We start from the raw sequence: 20,251 nt of genomic DNA, 5'->3' as shown, positions 1-20,251 counted from the left end.
GATGCCAAGAAATATTTCCCTTTGGAAACTAGAAGAAGAAGGGGCTCTCTGTCTGTTGTTTTTTGCTTGTACCAGTTTTGTAATACACAATGCAACTTACTTCTCAGAATGGGCCAAGTCCTCCTGTTGAAAACACGGAAGAATGAGGGTGCTAACACTGAGAATGTGGGAATCCCCAGCAATGCCACGTAACTGACAGACGTTATGTGAGTGTGTACAGGTGTGTAGTTGTGTGTGCTGTGTAAGAAGATAAACCTTTAATCTCTAATGAAGCTAAAACCTGAACATTCAATAATTCTCTTTCTAATTGAGTGCTCACATGTCTCCATCTGCCACATCTGGATGGTTTAGAATGCAAAAGATCAAGTCAATGAGATAATACGATACTAAACCAGTCAGAGTGATAGCTCATCTAAGAGTTTGGTGCCTTTCATTCCCTTTTTCTGTATTATCCGAGCAATAACAACACCAACAACAAAAACAGTTGTTAGTTACCTTTTTTTAGTCTTAATTTAACCATGTGACCAAGTAATAAAGCTAGGTGGAAAGCAGAATCTTGAAAGCCAGATCTGCTAATGCTTTGGGCTGATTGGAAACATCCTAGTATTTGGGGCAAGATCCTGGGATGCCTTTGGTTGTCACAGCTGGGTGGAGAGATGGAAATGGATGACAGGAAGCTACTGGTGTCTCAAGGGTGCAGAGCAAATATCTAAACAGCCCACAAATCACAGGTCATGAACTCCCATCTCCTTGCCAAGGATTTATTTTAACACCAAATGTCAAAGCTGTGAACCCCAACCTGAGGGTGTTCTGCTGCTGTGCTCCAAACAGTGAACCCCCTGTGAACATACTACTTTCCCAAGCAAATAACAAGTTAACAAGTTCAGATATATCAATTCCTGAGGTCCCTTTTTGGTCTATTGAGGATTTATATTGCTTTATCATTGTACCTGCTATATGTTGTATGGCTTCCTCGTTTCCTCTCCAAATCTACATGATTTGCAAACTCCCTGACTCCTCATTTTTACTTCACTTTTGCTTTCTTTGTTAAGTGTGTTCACTATAAAGTGAAAACTATAGATTCTTCTCTACTGCAGTCAGGAAAATATCGTGAAAATGTTCTCCCTGGATACACTGTTATGTATTCTTCCTCTTTTTATCTTTTTTTTTTTTTCTACAAACTCAGCTCAGTTTTCCTAAATATTTGACATGTCTTGTACCTCACCTCACTGTAACTTCACCCTTTCATTCATTTGTGTCAGTTATGGCACAAATGTATCATATTTTTGTGTGAGAATCTGGCAGGAACCCATGCATCATTATTGAAATGGCCCAAATAGTTAATTTTCAATATTACATTCGGATGATAGGAAATTTTAAGTATATTCATGGTAAAAAGAAACAGAATTTTATAACAGAAAAAAGCCATAGCTAGCTAGCATCCGTGAGTATTCAGTGTTTTCTTTAGGACTTCCTCTTTAGGAGAAATTGTACAAGAGTGTGGTGATATCACAGTCTTCCCTGATCATCGACTCTTCTATGTAATTTCACTCTTATCTACTGATTGTAGACACATGTACACACATGCACACACATTTGCACTCAATCTTTTTTTTGATCGTCATTATCCCATATTGAGTACCTAGCATGTAAAGCACTCAGGATGGGACCTTCACTATAATAAATAAATATATAATATAGTTATAGATTGCAATAGACGTTATGAAGGAACATACAAAAATAAAATGGTAAGGATAGTAGATATCAATTTTAGGCTTAAACATAATAGATAAAAAATCAAGCTTGGATAGAAAAAAACCTAAATAGAGAGACCCTCTGACATAAAAGCAGGTAGTGACTATACAAGGAATGGTGAAAAGGGAAAGAAGGAAGGAATTAGTTTGGAAAGGTTTAAGAAGCTATAGAAGAAGTTAGAAAGTCATTGAACGTCTGTGCAATGAAGTGGCATGACATTATTTTTAATGGCTCTCTTAGATAGACAGAGTAGGAGAATAAGGTCAAGGCAGAAACTGCTGCAGCATCAGGGTCTGAGTGATGATAGTCTCAACTGCAATGCTACTTCTGAAGATGGCAAGAAGGTACACGCTTTAAAAAACCCTGAAAAGATAGACCCATCGCCACTTAGCAATAGCTTGGTGAAGTGTGAAAGAGAGGTGGAATTCAAGACTCACTGGCAGGTGCAACATAATTAATCTAAGAAAGCAGCTACACACTGTCCTGCAACTTAGAACTTGCCTTTATGCAGGCAGAGTCAAAAGTGGCATGAAGTTCTATTCAGCATCTGCTTAAGACCTTGTGCAAGGCTGAGACAAGACAGACATCATTTTCCTAAATAGAAAATGAAACAATATTCCTATGGTAATGCTAGTTGGAAAGTGGAAACTATATAAACTGTATATATAGATATATCAATACTGATTTTGTTTACTTTCTCAACCCCTCTCTCCCCACTCTTTACGAGATGTCACAACAATACTCATTATTTGGAAATAATGTTTTTTAAAGTGAGTAAACAGAGGGACAGCATCATAAGAAAAATGAATTTGGAAAAATTTGGAATATTTACTCGGGAGTGATTATAGAAGAAAGTGAAACCTTTCAGCAACTTAAAAGGCCTACAGAGAAATAGAACATTAGCCAATACAGTATTTTTTTTATGAAAACCAACAAATAGTATAAAATTAGCATCCAGTAAGGAGCATTATGTGAAGAATAATAGGTGCTTGATATATCTCACCTCACATAATTGTCACAAATCCTGAAATTTATATGATTGCCTTTTTGTTAAAAGGAAGTCAAAGCTTTATACAGGCCATACAAATTACTCTAGGGGCTTTATTACTAAGCCTATGCTACTGAAAAAAACAATGAAGCAGTGTTCCAAAAGCCAAAGAAACTTCTTAAAGTATCAAGTAAAACCAATGAAAAATAAGAAAGAACTGGTGTCAGGAAGCTGGTGAGTATGAACAAAGCAACTGTTTTGAATGGATAGGCAGTAAAAAAACATGAGAAATGGGCAAATAAAATGGTAATAAAGTCACATGTATCTCATGTCCAAGATGCTGAATAATAAATGGCCAAATAGAAATAAATATATTCTTTTTTCAAATGAGCTATTGAAATAACTTCACCTAGAGATAATAACTCAAATGTTTATATCATGTCAGTGTATTTCAAGCAAAAATCTAGTAGCCTAAGTTTAGCACTTTTATTCTTTATTTCACTTTCACCTGCGTACACAAAATTATTTTGTCTCTTTGCCAAAAAATTTATGGATAGCTTTTGCTAAAGGGTAAAAATAAAAAACAAAGTGAAGCAAACAAAAAATGCACACATAACTTCCATTCAGCATGCAGTTGGCAGTCAGTTTTGTTTGCTCACCCTAAAGATGATAGTTCCTTTCTAAGATTTTTTTTAAAATGTTGCGCCAATATGTTTTCATTGCTGCTAAACTGTCACTACAGAGCCCGGAGCTGAGCCAAGCAGCTGGGGCTGTCTTTGGTTTTCATGTTCTAATTGGGAAATGAAACTGTCTTTGGTAAGCTGCCTTAATTTTGAATTTTGGGTGTACTTATGCATCCCAATTCCATTCCTTTGATGCAGAAATGGAAAAACTGTGCCACCCTGTATTCTGTCAGTGGGAAATGGTAGGAAGCTTTGCCCCTAAATACATGTTTTGAACTTAATGATCAGTGACAAGGATGACACAGTTCTCAGCACAGTTTGTAGCAATGATAGTGACTCATGTACACAAGAGATTACTTTTGTTCAGGAAACGTCATCTGGTCATATTCAAACAGGTTTATAACAGAAAAAAAGTAGCACTTACTCATTGATTATGTTCTCTGCCTTGAATTTACTTAGTGAACTAAATCAGTTAGTGAAGAATAGTAGATGGTGGTGGTTAAGGACTTGGGTGCAACGTCCTGAATGCTCAGGTTCAAATATAGCTTATAGTTAAATATCTGTCAGCTGCTTACTCTCTGGGGCAAAGGTTTTTCACTGGTAAAACTGAGTGATGAAGATACTACTAGTAGTCACCTCTCAGACTGGACCTGAATTCAGTATAAAATGACGAGAAAGGAAGAGTAACTGGCCCTTAGATATATCATTCAGGCTGTCCAGTATTATGATCTCATCATTCCTGATCCTGGTCACATGAAAAAGAAGAGGCAGGTCCATACCTGAAGAAGTTTGCGATACAAAATCAAGGAAATTGGCAAACCAATGGACAACAAACTAACGAGTTGAGAAATCATTATTATGTTTAATAATGAAATCACAAGTTTATAATGTTAGATCATATGATAATATATACATGAATATTGTCCTCAAATTTTATTTCAGGTAACATAAAATAATAATCAAAAGAAACCTGACAAATCAGATTTTCCCATTTTTCTATAAAAAGTGAGAATACAGAACTCAGATGTAAAGAGATCACCCTATACCCCATAGTTATAGCACTATTGCCCACCCATTTTAAAGCAGAGTATACCATATGCCATATTCTGGGCATTTTTCTATTGATTCATGCTGACTTTCCAAATGGAGAACCCAAATATCACTTTAAATCAGTGCATAATAGGGAAGAAGGTACCAAACATATAGGATTTGAGTAGAGTACTTGAAATATATTTATAATTCAGCTAGATATGTGACAGGAAGATTTTTAGGACTTAAAGGCTTAAGGAAGATAGATATATTGTGTTTCCTCCATAGAATAGTAGGAAGCCTTTTGAGGGAAGCAGAGAAGGATTAGAGAGCAGTAAGTGGCTACACAAGTTTCTACAATCATTGAACAAATATTTCCTGATCACTTACTCTATGATAAGAGTATTAGTCCATTTTCTGTTGCTATAACAAAATATCTGACCTGGGGTACTTTATAAAGAAAAGTGGGTTATTTTGCTATAGTTTCACAGACTAAAACTCCAAAAATGGGTGGTCTCAATTGTTCTGTGTCAGAACTTTATCATGGATGGCATCATGGTGGAACTGCTCACAACAGGAGGGATCATGTGGAAAGACAGGAAGCCAGACATATGAGGAGGGACCAGGCTGGTTCTTCTGTAACAATCCTTCTTATGGGACCTAACTGGGGTTCTACAAGAGCTGCATTAGTTTGACCCCAGTGACTGAACCAGCTCCTCTCCAGGCCCCACCTTGTAAAGGTCCCAGCATGTGTTACTCCAAGGACACTGGCACCAACCTTCCAACACACAGACTCTTGAGAAGCACACCATGTATAAATCATCACACCAAGTGTACTTGGTGTTGTAGGCACCTGATAAAAAAACAGAGATTCCTGACATAAGGAGCTTAGATGTTGGTAGAAGATAAACAATATCTTACAATTGTTATAAACTACAGCATGTAAAAATTATATAAGTTAGAAGATGATAAATAAAAGGTGTTAGCACAATCAGTGCAAGATGAGAGAGATTAGGAGTATGGGTGTGGTAGGCATTTCACAGTGTCAGATGCACCAGTGTTTGCCTTATAATGAAACTGACAGAATAATTGCTAACAGGTGAAGGACTGAACCAAGTGGGTGTGTGGGGAAAGGTCATTCCAGGCACAGAAAAAAAGTTAAAGTGGGTTCCCAAAGATAGGAGTATGATTTGAATGTTTGATTCATAGCAGAGAAGTTACTGTGTCCAGAAACAGTAATGTGAGAAGAAAGATGTGGTAGTAAATATTAGCACAGACCAGAGAGCTTACCTAGGAGACTCTGCATTTCTCTGAGTAAAAACGGAAACAACTAAAAGGTTTTGAGAAGTGGCATCATCTTTACATTTTTTTAAGTCATTTTGGCTTCTGTGTTGAAAACTAGATTTTAGAATTCACATATAGAAATGGGGAAAAGTATTAAGTCCAGGAGAGAGTTGATTAAGTGGCAGTCAAAGATGGGCTACAATATTGAGAAACAGTTGGATACTGGACACTTTGATTGACCAGACGTGTTGAATAGACGAAAGAAAATAGCCAAAGATTGTACTTCTAAGAAAGTGAATGTTCAAAAAATAAATGATATGATGGAGAAGATATGATGCTATGGACTTGCTAAAATCCAGGAATGACGACTAACCACTGGATGAAATCACATTGAAAAAGTTTTCATGCCCAATTAAAATACAAGAACAAGCATTGGTAAAGAATATTCATGTAGATAATAATAGGCATAATTGAGTATAACATATGTATTATATTCTATCAAAATAGCACACATGCTTGTGCTAAGTACAGTCTTTGACCTGTATGTTAGATAGTACATAGCCTGTATTATGTAACTTTCAGTTAGTGTTATGAACATTAGCTAGAAAAGGCATCAGTGAGAATGTAGTTGCCCCACTCATGTTGATAACTTTAGGGACCAAAAGAGAGAGCCTGAAGAAGGATCCTGGGTCTGACCCACAATGTAAGTTCCAGCTCACATGTACTGCTGGACCCAGAGTAGGGGAAATCTGGAAATGGAAACCAAACACTGTTGGTACCAGTTGCAGGTATAAAGTGTAAAGGGCTAAGTTTTTGGCAACAGTGACAAGAATAGAAGACTACATGATAGAAGGAGCCCTTTCTTTTCCTCAGGCATTCCTCTTTCCTTCTAGTTCTTCTACTATAGAGTCTAACACACCAGCAGTTGGGCATTATTTTCATAGGTGCATACCTGGCATAACAAAGAAGCATGCATTTCAATCAAAGGAACAGTGATTTACTATTTGACTAAAACTGTCATGTGTGTTTGTTGGCCTGTTGATTTAGAAAAGTCACACTGAATTGCCACTTTTGATATTACATAAATTGATGGACCTAGAAAAATTTCTCTGATGACTTAGGTGAATCAATGCCCACAGGATATGGACAAATGCACAGAATAATATAGAAGTAAATGCCTTGTTCTTATCTCTGACATTTTAACAAGCTTCATAATACTTTCCTTTTGTCAACTGAGAAAAATCAATGCAAATTTGTCAAATATATGAAAATAGGTTTTGCTCGACTTTTCCAGGGTTTGCAGCGTTGCATACTCTCTGCACAGGCACACAGTGTGCCTCAAACCCTTCAAGGTGCTCTCATAGAAATCTCTTATCTGAGACGCGGGAGGACCTTGAGAAGCAAAGAAGAATAGTGCAGCTCTTTCAGGTAGCAACACAGCAGTAAGTCGAGGATTACCAAAGATACTCGAGGATACAGGAGGATACAGTAGAAAGATTTCTTCACAGTTCTTAAAACCTGAAGCTTCAGTAACTGGGGCAATCTTGCCCATGTTCTCATCAAATTGTGAACTATTGAAGGATAGTTTTATTACAAGTATTTTTCTTTTAAAATTGAAGTAATTTTAGCATCTCCACTCCAAAGGAGGTTTTACTTTACTTTCACACCAGCATGTTCACAACCACATGCCACTTTTGACATCACAAAACCCTATGCCCTGTAAAAGAGCACTAAAAGAGCAGTTTATTTATTAATTGATTAATAAAGACCAGAAAGACCATATCATCAACACCTATCTCCATTTCCATCTGTCTTTGAGCATGGCTTTTGGTGTCCTGTGAGCATCTCAAGAAAAATATTTTCAAGAAATTGTTAATACTAATCCTGACCTTCATTTCAGCCCAATGAGTATTGTTTCCACATGGCCAAGAGTGACTATCCTCTCACACTCTTTGTGTCCCAAAAGTAGGTGGAACATTTGATGCAATAAAAATTATCATTATGAACTATTTCTTCCCTTGGTGATCAATAGAGGTTTTGACCTCTGTTAAAACATGAATATTTCTGTAAGAAATTTTATATCCTCGTATTGATGTGAAAATTATACCAGAAAGGGGGGCCGGGGAAAGAATGAAGATGGAGAGGCTACTAAACAAGAAGAAGTGTAATGGTTGGAGAGAGGCCATCTGCAGCCAGCTATGGCACCTGGCTCCTGTCCTTCAAAGCATCTGAGTTCCTTTTTATCCACCAAATTTACAGCACTTCCTCAAAAATACTCTTTTTTTTTAAGCATTCCATTCTACTTGAGACTGAGGTCTATTTTCTCATTGCATGCTGTTCACTTCTTTTATTGTTGACTTTTAATAATAAGTCTTTTTGCCAATTTTCATGTATTTCCTTTTGTCTCTATCACTAATATAAATTCTTTGAGAATCAGATTCCACAGTCTAGCTCTTCATTGTTTCCAAAAGCCTACCCCAGTTCCCATACCAGCATAATGCGCTAAAGAGAGATAGGAGAACTAAGAAATGAATTAGTTGAATGAATGAGCTCCACATACTTTTACTCAATTCAGATGAAAGTGTGTCATATTTATTGGAAAAGCCAAGTTAAATTATTAAACTTTAACTCAATTTTTACATTTCATATTGATGTTTTCATTATCGGTAATTCAATTAGTAGCATATAGTGACACATTATGTTGATATTTTTTAAAGTGCTCTAATAATTTCACATTAAATCAGCAATAACAAAAAACAATTTATATGCCTTTCCTTTCTAAAGAAGTAATAAAAGCACTGCAGCTAAACGACAATATAATAATGTGAAGTTTCATTTGCAAATCCTTCATTTCTTTCTGCTCCTACTGACACTGTATTCTCTTACTTTCCCCAGTGATTTCTCATCTTTAGCTTTAAAACAGAAAAGTGATTAAACATGCCAAAACAAATAACTCTGAATTTTAGTTTTTCAAGTAAATTAAAATTTCATGGATCTTTTGAAAACAATCATATGGAAACATCTACTAATAACCAGATCAGCTTCTAACAGATCCATTTTCTTCCGAGCTTAAAAGACCTTCAACATTTTCATAAATTCATTTGGTATGATAGCTAAAAAATTAAGTTCAGCTCATCACTAATAATGCTATTTAATAAAATAATAGCTCTTCGGTGGTTCTATTCAGCACCATGAATCATATGCACAATGGTAAAACATCCTAGGTATATTTGTTAAAAAACTATTTTCACATCATTAAGATAAATCACATCTTGTTCTCCTGACCAGAGATTTGGCACAATTAACTTATTCAGTAGATGTGAATAAAATGTGTTAAGTGCTAGTTAATGCAACCATTAGCGAGGCTGAATGGAAAATGTGGGTGTCTGTGTCTCCAAGTGATTTTTCCTTGGTATTAAAAAGTATTGACATTGCTTACATCTATGGCAAGAGCCATGATAGAATTTTCTGTCCCTTCCCCTATGTGCCAGACTGAATTATGTCCTCAGTGAGCAGCTACTAGAGGCCTTGCACCCAGCTGTGCGCCTAGCAAATACTGAGAGGTATGAAACAGGCTCCTACACAGAAAGAGTTTATTATCTAAAGGAAGAAACAGATCTCGATAAAAATTAAAATGTGGAGGGGAGGAGGGGGTGAAGGGAGGGCAGGGGTATGGGGAAAAAAATGAGAACCAAGACCTGTCATGTAACGGTACAAAATCCCGATAATGAATGTAACTGTACTGTATACCTAAAATAAACTCAATTTAAAAAATTACAATGTGATGTAATAAGTTCCATTAAATGATGTACAAAAATTGTTTCACACATAGAAAAGACTTAGTGACAGTTTGACAGGGGAAGTGACATTTGATCTGCCACATAGGGGTAGATCAGGCTCTGTTTTGGGTAATGGGTGGTGGTGTGTGAGTTCAACAGGCACAGGATCTGAGTTCACAAGGTATAGGATCGCAGTGTCTTCCAACAACTTTAGGAAGGTCTGGAGCAAGAGGATCATAAGTAAAAGGACCTGACATACTCATTTCATGTTAGTCATAATTGTATTTTCTGAAGGTTAGAATTATCATCTAATCTGCGTGTAATTTATATTTATAAATTTACTTGTGCAATGTGACTGACCTATGTGTTTGAATAAACCATGATTAATTGTGCATCTAATAAACTGTCATAACTGGGTTGGCTAGCCCAGTAATGCTTCACTATTCTCAAAATGTGATGACAGCTAACAAAATGGATAACTACATAGAAACACTAATTAAGAAATTAGAGTATCTATTACTCATCTGAGTCATATGATACTTCTTGGTAGGATATAAATTAAAGGTTTTCCATGCAGAACCTGAAGAAATAGAAATGACACAAATTATCCCAAAGTTTTTCCTACATGACATTCAGGAGATCTGAAGATCTAATTTGTAAGACCCCAGAAGCATGAAAGTTTTGTCTGCCTAAGTTTAACATTATTTTTAGTTATCCAGGAACTGAACCAGTGTGACCCACCAATTGGTTGCCAATATCACAAGCAGTTTTAAGCCAACATAGGCTTATATATTCTTTAAATACTGTAATGAAAGTAGAAAGGGTTTCTAGAGTAATATTAATGTAAAAATAAATATTCTATGTACAGAGCACTCATATGAGCAACATTAATGAATCCACATCAGTTACTATATCCAGGCCATTTATTTCATTTATGTTAATTTTCATGTACTTAGAAACCAAACTTGATTATTAAATTATGGAAATATGGAATAAAATGACCCAATTAACCTCTGGCTCAGAGGAGAAAAAAGTTTTATCCAAGTTACAAACCATACTGCTTATTGCTTCTGTCCCTGTCAATATTTTATTTTTAATTATTATAGCCATGTTTTAATTATAACCAACTACTTTAATTACAACTAAATGTTGTTATTAATTAAGAAAATTTTAACACCAGCAGATTTATTACACACAATAAGCCCATCAAAGGAAATTTAGATTTAAAACACTGACAGAGTTCAGAATTTAACAAACAATATAAAATTTCAATGTTCTATAAATAGTATAATAAATTGTAATAAAAAGTAGATCCTAAGATTGAAGGCTGTTTTTTATATTTATTTAGAGGAAATAAAATTCAAGGTTTAAAATCTAAGTGGTTAAGAAGGTTTGTGCCCTTACTGGGGAAAGACTGCTCAAATATTCAGGGCTAAGAGGGCAAAAAGCATCACAGAATCTGTTAAGTAGAGAGCTAAGCATGAAGATTTTTGCATGCCAAATGAAAAAATTTGGATTCTTTCTTAACAGTACTGGAATATTTTTAAAAGATTTTTAGAAATAGATTATCTTTTTTTTCTCATTGAGTTTATTGGTACGTTTTAGGTATACAGTACAGTTACATTCATCATTGGGATCTTGTACCTTTACATGACAGATCTTGGTTCTCATTTTTTCCCCTTATCCCTGCCCTCCCTTCACCCCCTCCTCCCTTCCCTATTTACAAATAATTTATTTCCATTTTTTCATTTTCTCATTTTTTTCCTTTTCCCTTATTACCTTTCTCCTACCCTTAGATTATCTTATTAACAGCAACATTAGAAATGGTAAGAAACTCTCACTGAAGAGACACTAAGCAGTCAGGACTGAAAAAATCCAGTGAGCAGTTTAATGGTGTGGGGAAGTAAGAAAGGGGAGATAAGGAGATACTCATCATAAAGAGTATTTTCACATGCAACAATAGAATGAATACTCAGAATACTCCCTGATTTATGAATGAGTAACTTGATGAATAATGTTGATAATAGTAGACATAAAGTATAGAATAAAAATGCTTTGAGATTATAAATTCATCTTAATACATGCAGCATTTAAGGCGCTGACTGAATACTTCAACTCAAGATCTGCAATACACAGAAGCGGGGTGTGAATTCTCCTCCTGGAGCTTTCATATGTATAATGCTGAAAAGTAAGCCTTCTCTTATGTTTTATATCCTGGATGATGCTGTTCCACCGGCCTATCTTTTGAACACCATTATATTGTATACCATTGTGTATCTCTTTACTGAGTACAAAGTATGATTGAAAAAGATGGTAAAGTTTAAAGTTTTTAAAAAGTTATTACAAGACAGGTGTGGTAAGCACAGTACCGTAACCCCAGCACTTGAGAGGCTGAGATAGAAAGATCCCTGAGACAAGGTCAGCCTGGACTACATCAGGAGAACCTGTCTGAAAAGCAAAACAAAGCAAAAAGCAGCAGTCTGGCCAGCCCTGGAGCCAAGTCCCCAAAGGGTGATAATGAAGATAATTCAAATGATGGGACACAGCCATCCAAAAGGAGTCTCAGGGCCCACCTCAGCTTTTGCTCCTATCCAGCAGAAAATCAGATTGTGTACAAATGGCCTCCTGATGAAACAGGAGAGCATCATATGCTTCAAGAACAAGTTAGCGGGGATATTTGGGTGTGACCCTCTTCAAACAGAAATACCCAGATTTGGAGTAACGAGATTGGTCTCACGAAGAGAAACTCTTTGAGAGAGCTAAATGTCATTACAGAAACTCAGTGCACTCTAGGTTTAACAGCACTGTGCAGGGATGAAGTGATTGATTTAATGATTAAAGAATATCCAGCCAAACATGCTGAATATTCTGCTGTTCTACAAGAAAAAGAACATCAGTGCATTATACATCATTATAAAGAGTATGCTCAAATGCAACAACAGAATACTCAGAAAGTTGAAGCCAGTAAAGTGCCTCAGTACATTAAGAAAGCTGCCCCCGCCCAAAGCAGCTGAATTTTAGAGCAACTTAAATAGGGAATGGATGGAAGAAAGAAGAGCTTATTTTGACTTACAGACACACTTTATCCAGGTGCCTCAAAGAACGTTCAGAATGTTGCCCGCAGATCAGAGAGAAGTTAGCTCTTACCCAGTGACCCAGTGGCTCTCTTCCCTTGACAGTCCCAGGAGTACTACAAGAGGTAGTCACCAGATGAGCTGCAGTATTTGCCTCTGAACACAGCCCTGTATGAACTCTCTCTGGACCCTGAGCTCCCTGCACTGGACATTAAGGTGATTTAGATGATGCCTAGGATGGGTGTGGCACGAGATGCGGAATCAGGGCACTTCAGACAGCTCCTCAGGCAGTGTGTCAGAAGGGGAAAGCTCTCCCTGGCCAGGAGGACACCTTCCTGGGAAGACAGAAGTCAAAAGACAAATCTGCACTCTGAGGAAGGGTAGCTGCAAACCTATACTGTCCAAGTCAGTTCCTGGGTACAAGCCAAAGGTCACTCCAAATGCTCTGCGTAGAATTTGTCTGAAGGATAAGGAGTCCAACAAGAAAGGAAAAGCTGAATCACTTATACATTTCTCCCAGTGTGATAGCAATGCCCATCCTTCTTGCCAGGATATGAGCACAGAGCTTGTTTCTATGATGAAGACCTACCCATGGCAGTGTACAGAATGTAAGACGTGCATTACATGTGGACAACCCCCTCCCACCATGAAGAAGAAATGATGTTTTGCAATGAGTGTGACAGAGGTTGTCATACCTTTTGTGTTGGCCTTGGTGCTATTCCATCAGGTTGCTGGATTTGTGATTATGGTCAGTGAGCCCCACCCCAGCACCCAGGAAAGCGAGCAGAAGAGGGAAAAACAGCAACAAGGGATAAAATAGTTTTATTGACCCAAATGTTACATATGCACTAAGTGGAATATTTGGTGCCAATTTATTTACATTTTCATTTTTATGCCAATAAAAGATTTTTTAAATTTAAAAGCCAAAATATTATTACAGTAAAAGACACATTTACATTAGTCCCCATCAAAATGCTCCGCCTTGATTTGAACACACTTATCACATTGTCTTGCCACTTCTGAAGCAGTTCTGGAAGTTCTTTTTCATGAGTGTCTTCAGTTGGCACTGTCATGGTTACCTCAATGTGCTGACTTGATTCAAAACTTTTACTTTTCTTGGTCATTTTGACCTGGGGAAGAGCCAGAAGTTGCGTAGTGCCAAATCCGGTTAGGTGGATTAGGACATGTGACCATGTTTTTAGCTGCCTACATTTCCACTGAATAGGACTTCACAGCAGCAGTAACCATATTTTCTATCACCCCTCATAAAGACATTCACAAGTAAGGATTTCCAGAGCAGCTTCAGAAAATTTCAAGGATAAAGTGGCAAATTTGCTTGAAGTGAGAGGTAAGTATTTTGAAGGGTATTACAATTGTTCTTTTATCCTGAGCCTAGTTGCCCACTCCGTTCTGTCTTTCATGCCCTGAGCCTTATGGTCCCCTTGCTCTTTACTCTTGTCTCCAACATCTTCTTACCACCCTGCTTCTTTCTGTTCTTGGCAATGTGACACCCCAGGGACACTTCTGTCCCAAGATTTATATTATATAATGATTTTTCACACCTTTTGCATCAAGAGAAAATTCTGCACTGTTTCTTTTTACAAGTTGCCTACTTTAACCTTCTCTCTGCTCCAGCACTGAAGAACAGAGGAAGGGTGTGTATTTCATAATTATACTTCATCAGGGAATTGGATTTGTGTCCTGTTTGTTACCAAAGCATACAATGAACCGAAGATTTTTCTCTTAAATATCAATAAGAAAAACAATAACCAGTGTCTCATCCCCATGAAGTGAAAAGCATCTTTGGTAACTCTTTACCTGCCTTTTGGACACTCACAACAGTGCCCTCTCCTGTCAGTAGTAAAAGTCTATCAATATTCTACTCTGGGTTATGTGAGACCCACTTTTTGCTAGTCTACTGCATGACCACCCTGTATTCTTACATAATTCAGTGTTCATGTGCTTCTGTGCATCACTGGTTAAAATTTAATCTGTATATTATCTGCAGGGTTCATTTAGAATGAGGAAAAAAAGTAATTAGTTTTTTAACTATTATTAAGAAAAATGTTGTGTAGTACAAAATAAGAACAGGAAAAAAAAATTTTTATAACCCAATAGTTGTTCTTGCTTCTGATCTGTTAGTAATTAATCCATCATCAGTGGTAATAGCAGGAGAGTGTTTCTACATGTGCACATCAGTGTAGACAGGTGTGAACTCAGCCAAATATGTCTTCCATCAATGTAATTTTGTTGGAAGTCTGAGGTTATAAAGGTTCTTTAATACAGTCTGTGCTGGCCTCTTTACTTTTCTTTGTTCCACCCATCAGTCACACCACAGAGTTTGGGCTGGAGAATATGTCAAATTGGGGAGCTGTTGTGGTAGTTAATAAATACCTTCCAGGGATTACACAGTTGCAGGCCATCTAGATGCAGACGCATCAGTAATTTGAGCTAATGTGTGTCAGCTGGGCTGAGTAAGTATGAAAATATGTCTCACTCAAGAAAAGAGCCACCCACTCTCTACAGAAGCTCATATGTTAAAAATGGATCTCAATAGTCATGTCCCATAAGCCAGTTGATTTCCGGGGAGAAGCACAGATGGGTTTGTACATCCTGGGGGGTTGGGGGAGTCAGCTCCCTGACTGAGGAAGCCTGGTACAGTGGCTTCCTCAGCTCTGCTGTTCTGACTGCCTTCATAAACACCTGATGGCCTAGGCTGAGTTCAGGAGTATGCACCACCGTCAGGAAAGTGAGGCTCAGGGCATGAAAGCCAGAACAGAGTAGGCAACTAGGCTCATGATAAAAGAAAAACCTCACAATATCATAATTGTTATCTCTTTAGAGAAAAGATTCTGAAACCTTGCTACTAAACAGATAAAAATGATACAGCAGCCATTATTAATAACTTAAAATGTTATTTTAGTGAATGGAAAACATTTATAATTATGTTAAAACATTTTATCATCATCTCTTCTCTTTCAACTTAACCCATTTTCTCCTGAAATTTTCTTTTATCTCTTGTCTCCCATGGTACTAGAAGAATCAATATTTTATAAACATTTCTTTTATGATTTTGGCACAGAATTGTTTAGATCTCATCTCGCCATGGGATTTTTTACTTGACTACTTCATTACTCCAAAAAGTTGTTACTTTCTCTAGCATGCAGTGTATTATATCTTCCATGATGCTCCGGAGTTAGGTGCCAAGGAAACTTCTGTAAATAAGTATTCCAAGATCGAAGAAATATAGGAGCATCTGGGATTTTTAAATTATACATCTCACATGGTAGAACTCAGTACAAGCCTTACACCTCCCTTTTCCCCATTTTCTATTTTTGAACAAAGTTGTTTCACTTTACCCAGAGTCAGACATTCAGTTGTACAATGTTGAATTTACAAAATAAGATGCATTCTGGAATTAAAGATAAAGTAAAATAAGAAAATAAAAATCTGTTCTACTGTAAATCGCTCTATGACTGAAGAGATACATATTGACTTTTCTGGTAGCAGAGGTATATGTGACAGGCGTTTATGCCTGAACAGCTCCACAGATAAATGGAAAACTTTATTCTCAGGTGATCCTGACATGCTCATGTGGAAAAAGAAAGGGCATAATTGAGAGATTGTTATTTGGTTTCCATATTTTAGTAAGTTAAAACAAAAAGGGGATCTATGTGCAATTGTTTCTCATAGTTTGAAAGCCAGGCATAAGATTTGCCCTGGTTTAATGAGACTAGGTTTACAAAGCAGGCTGCTTATTCATTGTGTGACACAGTGACTACAGCTACCTGCAAATAAACAGAAATGTGGGTTAAGGTCTATATACTAAGTAGTTAGGTTCTGCATGAGCATGGCTTAAAAAGATGCATATGAAGTGTGTAGGTCTCATTCAAATCTGTTTTTATTGTTTATTTGCATCACTTGCTACAGTAATAGTTGAACTTATTCTTAACTGTAAAGGATAACTTAATAAGAAAAAATACTTTTTAAAGAAATGTAATGTTTGTAGCTCATAGATTTTTTTAGAATTAGGAATGAAATTTAAGGGCACTATGCTGGCACTCTTCATTTTGTATATTAGAAAATTGGAGTCTAGAAGAGTAAGTTTATTTTCCCCTGATTAAACGTCATTCCCTTCCTCATGTTGCAGGCTGTAACTTTAATTGTGCATTTCAGGTTAAGGGACACAATAGACTTGGCTGCAATTGGCCCTTCCATAGATTTTGCTCTGCTTAATGCTTTAGGCTGACTCCTATCTGTTACTTTAAGGACTTCACATTTAACCTAAGACTTGATAAGAAGGTTTAGTATTTGTGGGAATCGTGTTGATTTTTCTTTGATGGGAAAGTAATTTCCTTATACTCCTAATCTCATTACCTGAGACACTTGCCAGGGAAAAAGTGAATCTTATTTGATTGTTATTTGGCTTAGCTCTTCTAAGGAAACCAATTAAGGTGGAGTCTCAACCTGAATATTAGTGAAAAGGGCCTCAAGGGATTCTGATAAAGACCCCAGTGTTAAAAATCCTGTACAACCCCATGATCCTTATTTAAAACTGAATGTGACAGATAAACTTGATTGTGTCAACTTGATTGGTTTGGGAGACACCTAGGGTATTGGGAAAGCACACTTCAGATTACGTCTGGGTGGGTCATGGAAGCATGACCTTGGGTACTGTATCTGGCCCTTTGCCTCTCTCCATCTCTATCACTGTTTTCCTGCTGTGTTTCCCCACTGCCAAGAACTAAGCATCTTGTCTCCACACTCCATCCACCATGACATGTTTGCTTCAGAGTCATTTGCCCATGCACTGAATTACCTGACACTACAAGCCAAATTCAGCCTCTCTCCTGTGGTGTCAGATATTGTATCTCAGTGAGCAGGAAGTTGACTAATACCATGAGAGAATTGGAATCCCTTAGTAAAATCATTTGCCTGGATTTTAAACTAAGCAGTAGTTTTGTTACTACATCTAGTAAAATAAGTCAGACACACAGCTTTAATACTGTTTTTTTTTAATATTAGAAATCCAAAGTAAATAAAAAGGAACATAAAAGACAGATACCAGGAAACAAGATGCACCTACTGCAAGTGGGAGGGGGGCCAAGCAGTGGAGTGGAGAGGAAGAGTAGAAGGGAAAGGGGACAGAAAAAAATTAAGCTGTGTCATGTACATCTGCCACATACTGATGATGAAAATAGTCATCATATACTGTAAGTATGTACAGTAATAATAAATACGTTTTAAAAAATTGTTCAATATATAGTGGCATTTTCTTTTGCAGTTTTAAAAATCTGTTTCCTCTGATCAGTCCTGGTAAAAAATCAGATGGAACCTGACATTTCCTTTGTCCACTATTTTCATCCGTATGTCTTTGATTTTTGCTTTCATATCATTAATTGTTGCTTTTTCCTATCTTCCCAGAGAGATGGTATAATGTTCTACTTCTAATAACAGGTGGTGAACTTTTGATGTCAGAGTTAGTTGATTTTTCCTTTTTAACAGCTGTCTTTACTGTTAGTTTCTTGATTGGATAGTACAATTATTTAATTTACTGCCAACCTCAAAATATATGTAAAAAACCAGATTTACAGATATGTCTAAATAACATTTGCATGTAATGTCAAATGTACACATTGAAAATAATGGATAGGAGTTTGTGATGTTATTTTCAGAGTTCTGTGTGTCAGACATTTTCAAATAGAATTAGTTGCTATGGTAAATATGGATTTTTTTCTTAATTCAGGCATGAGGAGAGTTACTAATTGCCTGATTTTTCCCTAAATTGCCTTTGGTATATAAGTATTTATAACCTTGATGATACTGTCATATGATAAAGGTTAAGTTTCTTTTAAATTCATTTCTACAGTGTCTTAGAAGTTTTATGGTCTATTGAAAAAGAACAAGCTGCACATGTAGATTTAAAATACTGTAATATCTTAGATTGGATTTCCATTTCTATTATCTTAGCATTCCCCTTTTCATTGCTGTTATTAGAAAAATTACATTTTGTAAGTTCTCTATTTAAAGACATATTTTAGAAATAAGTGTAGCTTTCCTAATTGTTATTGAGAAAATGATTTTAATGCATTTTACATTTGAACAGACTATTACAAATAAATTATACGCTGGAAATTTAGCTTATTTCCTTTTGTAAAACTGTGCTATAAATACTGATTTGTAGATGGAGGACAGCAGGAGTATAGTCAGCATTCTGTAGCAGATATGATACATGCAGTAGTGAGTGGTGTACATGGACAATGAGACAAATCAGTGCCTTTATAAGATCAAACCAGTGCATCAATTTCAGATTAGCCAGTGCCAGTCATTTTAATCAAGTGGGCTTATTCTCTTTCAGATAACCCCACGCAATGTGTAATGCTCATGAATGCCAGTAAAAGAAAAATATCTGTATTATTCATCTCTGTATACGTGTAGATTGCTGTTCTGAACAGTGTTTCTCTGCTTATGTGTACAAAACTAAAGAAATCACCTTAGGTTAAGAAAACTCACTGATTTAAGGGTGGCTAAGTCTTTAGTATTGGACAGATTTTTGCTTGCATTTGAAGTTATAGCTTAACAAAGGAAAGAAAGAAAAACTAATGGAAATATGAGGCGCATGCCTGCCTGAAAAGGAAATGGAAATAGAGAGCTTGCATCATTCAGTTTCAACTACATAGATGACCAGAAAGTGGAGCTCCCAGTAATGATGTAGAATTTGTTGTTTGACCGCATGGCACAGAAGTGTGTTTACTCCTAACTGGTAGATTTAATTTATAGGTACAGTGGTTCTTTGAGCATTAAATCATACAGTTGGCTCAGTTTGGTGGTAAGTATAAAGAAAAATCTATGTTACAATTCCCTTTCTGCCTTTTCCACCTACATGGTGTCTGTACCATGTAAGTTATCTTATATATTTCAAGTATCAAATCAAGAGTTTGAATCTTAGAAAAAATGGTCATATTGGCTAACCGGTTTCTGATTTATAGTGTGAAGAAGCTGAATTAAGCAGCATGCATTTACTCTATTTGCCAACTCCCTATACATGAAGTATTATATTATGACCATGAACCTACCAGTGAAATATACTGAAAAATGGGAATACCTTCAATTGAATAACTAAAAATGACAGTCATTAAGTACCCAGAATTTTCAAAATATTAAGCAAGACATTATTGGCAACAATGGAGGATGAATACGTCTCTGCCCTCTCTGACATGATTTTTACTAATATTAGTTCATTTTAACATCTAATTTTATTACTTTTCTTAATGATGCCATTCTCAGCATATGATTTTGAAAGTAAGCAGATTCTTTCCATTGAGTATCTAATGTTTACCAATAGCAGCCTTATTTTTTGTTATATTTGAGTAAAGAGACAAAGGTTTATTTTTTCCCTGACATTTATAGCATTCTATCCTGTGCACCATAAAAGGTTACCTAAGTCAGATTTATTCCAAATAGGCAAAATTTAACTTTAAAAATGTCAAAGAAAAGGGAAAATTCTCTATAGGGCAACATTAAGATGATTGACTGAATGATAACTACACAATGATGAATTATTTATTTGTTTTTTCACTTAAAATATTGATTAATAAATATATTGATTCTGTGAATAATTTATTTTGTTACGCAGTAGGAAAATTCCACATATTTATT

The 20,251-nt window shown here is 36.2% G+C and overlaps 1 protein-coding gene and 1 pseudogene across 3 annotated transcripts in view; both read left to right on the top strand.

Moving 5' to 3' along the window:
- Positions 1 to 20,251, top strand: part of Cntnap2 (contactin associated protein 2) — a 2,025,293-nt gene that overhangs the window by 901,643 nt on the left and 1,103,399 nt on the right. The gene's annotated exons all lie outside the window — the stretch shown is intronic.
- LOC104872352 lies at positions 12,152 to 13,407 on the top strand (annotated as a pseudogene).

The sequence above is a fragment of the Fukomys damarensis genome, unplaced genomic scaffold (assembly GCF_012274545.1).
Source record: "Fukomys damarensis isolate Sample0158 unplaced genomic scaffold, DMR_v1.0_HiC HiC_scaffold_16, whole genome shotgun sequence".
Lineage (NCBI taxonomy): Eukaryota > Metazoa > Chordata > Mammalia > Rodentia > Bathyergidae > Fukomys > Fukomys damarensis.
This window is presented reverse-complemented; position numbering and strand designations above follow the sequence as displayed.